Source organism: Sapajus apella, unplaced genomic scaffold, assembly GCF_009761245.1.
Source record: "Sapajus apella isolate SASKATOON/1434 unplaced genomic scaffold, GSC_monkey_1.0 scaffold7, whole genome shotgun sequence".
NCBI classification, from domain to species: Eukaryota; Metazoa; Chordata; class Mammalia; order Primates; family Cebidae; genus Sapajus; species Sapajus apella.
The window spans coordinates 33,939,243-33,942,852 of NW_022436947.1; positions in this window are offsets into that span (position 1 = coordinate 33,939,243).

The window sequence follows — 3,610 nt, forward strand, 5'->3', positions numbered from 1 at the left end:
TGTGTGTGTGTGTGTGTGTGTGTGTGTGTGTATATTCTAAAGGGTCACTAGATTTTCTGGACAGTCAAACTTATCAGTGAGCTGTATCTCGTTGGCCTATCAAAGACTAAACTTTCAGGTTTAATAAAAAGTGGGAGCCAGATGCAGTAGCTCATGGCTGTAATGCCAGCACTTTGGGAGGCTTAGGTGGGAGGATCACTTAAACTCAGGAGTTTGAGACCAGCCTGGCCAACATGATGAATCCTGTCTCTACAAAAAACACAAAAATTAGCTGGGTATACTAGCTCATACCTGTAGTTCTAGCTACTTGGGAGGCCAAGGTGAGAGGATCTCCTGAGCCCAGGAGGTTGAGGCTGCAGTGAGCCGTGACTGCACTCCAATCTGGGCAATACAGTGAGACCCTGCCTCAAAAGAAAAAAAAAAAGGAAAATGGGTACGATGTTAGGGAAAGTAGCTGAAGCTTTAGAGGAAACTGAGAAAAATATAATCAATCTGACATCGCTGAAAATAGATGGTCTTCACGGCCAGAGGAGTAAGTCTTTACAACTGTGTTCTACAAGAAAATGTTTTTCTGTAATTGTGTCACAGAGAAACCTCATTCTTTGCCTTAAGAGAACACTTCAATAATTCTGTGGTGCAGAAAGGAGGTTGGAATCTTGCATTTATCTGTGAGTGTCTCAACTAAGTTTATGTATAACATTGGTGGATTTTAAGGCGTTGGTATTACGTGTGTTTTTGGGAGAGGTATCTAAAGAAAAATCCAACTGTTGAGGGAATCTAAAAACACCTGGATGTTTTAAGATCATAAAGAGTGAAATAGTTTTCCAACAGACTCTCTGGTTTATTTTTCAAGCTTCCTCTGCTTTTCTGGCTTTTCATTGTTCTCTGTTTTGGAGAACACAAATCTCTCACTTAAAAGAGATTTAAGTACTAGATCATTAGAGGGTTTTACAATTTAAAACCACATATTAGTGTTTCTCCTCCAGTCTGCTCTTCTTTCTATCTTCTTGGAGAGCTTCTCTTGCCCAGAGAAGTCATCTTTGTAGCCCTTTCCTTCACACCTTCCAGTCACTGGTTTTAGATTTTTAGAAGGCTGTGTGGTATTCAAATGCCAGGTGTGGTGGCTCATGCCTGTAATCCCAGCACTTTGGGAGGCTGAGGTGGGTGGATCACCAGGTCAAGAGATTGAGAACATCCTAGCGAGCATGGTGAAACCCCATCTCTACTATAAATACAAAAATCAGCTGGGCGTGGTGGCATGTGCCTGTAATCCCAGCTACTCAGGAGACTGAGGCAGGAGAATCACTTGAACCCGGGAGGCAGAGGTGGCAGCGAGCCGAGATCACCCTACTGCACAGCCTGGTGACAGAGTGAGACTCCGTCTTAAAAAAAAAAGACTATGGTTTTTAAACATCTGCTGGTACCAAAGTGCTAAAGGCAATAGTCAGAAAGAAGTGAATAACCTCAAATTAAAGCACATAAAAACACCCATGGAAAGAAGAAAGGACATTTTGGGTCTGGCAATGTTGTAAAATAGTAATCAATATCAGACCTTTTTTTTTTTTTGAGATAGTGACTTGCTCTGTCACTCAGGCTGGAGTGCAGTGGCACGATCTTGGCTCACTGCAACCTCCACCTTCGGGCTCAAGCAATTTTCCTGTCTCAGCCTCCTGAGTAGCTGGGGTTGCAGGTGTGCACCACCACACCTGGCTAGTATTTGTATTTTTAGTAGAGACAGGGTTTCACCATGTTGGCCAGGCTGGTCTCAAGCTCCTGATATCAGTTGATCCACCTGCCTTGGCCTCCGAAAGTGCTGGGATTACAGGCGTGAGCCACTGCATCATACCATTTTTGAAAAAGATGCTGTTGATATTGAGCCATATTTTTCTTTTTGTATATGAGCTTATTTACCACATCATAGCCGATGAAATTGATAGGATCAGGTGATTTCATTTTAGAGATCAGAGCAGAGAAAGATGAAAGCTGGGAGAAATTAACTCATTTGTATGGCATCACATTTGTCCAAATTAAGATGTGAGACTGAATCAATACTTGCTGTAAGTTAAGACCAGGGGAACAGAGGCATATTAATAACAGAGTCTTAGTTTTAGAATAGAAAGAGAAATACCCAGAAAAATAGGCAATGGTAATTACTTATTAATATTAATCTTTTCTCCTCAGGGACAATTAATCTTAGCTTACAATCTAACGCAATGTTGGTCTTATGGAAGACTGGGTTGATTGAGGGAGTTGTTGAATTGGAATGGTTTCTTGAAGACCTGATGGATTCGCTTTTTCTTAAGGGCCTGCAAACAGATTTTCATCTAGTGTTACTACATAGAAGTTGTACCTGAAAGCAACATGGATAAGTCAACTTAAAATCTTGGTGAGTCTTCTGATCTTAGGGTTCAATGATAGAAGAATTTGTATTTCCTGGTATTGTCTCTGATTTACTTTAAGAAGAAAAGTTTTACTAAGATATAATTCATATACCACTCTTCATTTAAAATGAAGAGTTTTAGTATATTCACAGAGTTGTGTAACCATCACAATCAATTTTAGAACATTTGTATTACCCCTAAAAAAGAACCTCATAACCATTAGCAGTCACTCCCCATTTCCTTCCAATCACCCCCAGTCCCAGGCCTACACAAGCTCTAATCTACTTTCTGTCTATAGATTTACCAATTCCGGACATTTAATGTAAGTTGTGTCATACAACATGTGGTCTTCTGTGACTGGCTTCTTTTACTTAGCATATATTTTCGAAATTCAACCATGTTGTAGCACGCATGACTACTTCATTCTTTTTATTAATTAATATTTCCTTGTATGACTATACTATATTTTATTAACTCATTCATCAATTGGACTTTTTTGTTGCTTCCAGCTTATGTCTATTATGACTAATGCTGCTATTACTGTACCAGTTTTTGTGTGGACATAGGTTTTCATATCTCTTGGTATATATTTAAGAGTGGAATAGTTGGATCACATAGTAACTTGATGTTTAATCTTTTGAGGAGCTTCCAGACTGTTTTCCAAAGCAGGTGTGCCATTTTAACATTCCCACCAGCAGTGTATGAGGATCCCAATTTCTCTATATCTTTGCCAACACTCATTGCTCTATGTATGACTACAGCCATCTCAGTGGGTATGATGTGGTATGTCATTGAGGAATTGATTTATATTTCTCTGATGGCTAATGTTGTTGGGCGACCTTTCATGTGCTTCTTTAATGCTTTCTTTTCCTTTTTTTTTGAGACAGTCTTTCTGTCGCCCAGGCTGGAGTGCAGTGGTATGATCTCAGCATTTTGGGAGGCCAAGCGATTCTTCTGCCTCAGCCTCCCAAGTAGCAGGGACTACAGGTGCACGCTACCACGCCCGGATAATTTTTTTGTATTTTTAGTAGAAACATGGTTTCACTATGTTAGCCAGGATGGTCTCGATCTCCTGACCTCATGATCCACCTGCCTTGTCCTCCCAAAGTGCTGGGATTACAGGCTTGAGCCACTGCACCTGGCCCCCACATGTGTATTTAATACTTTCTCTGGAGAAATGTCTATTCAGATCCTTTGCTCGTGTTAAAATTGAATTTTTGGCCAGGTGC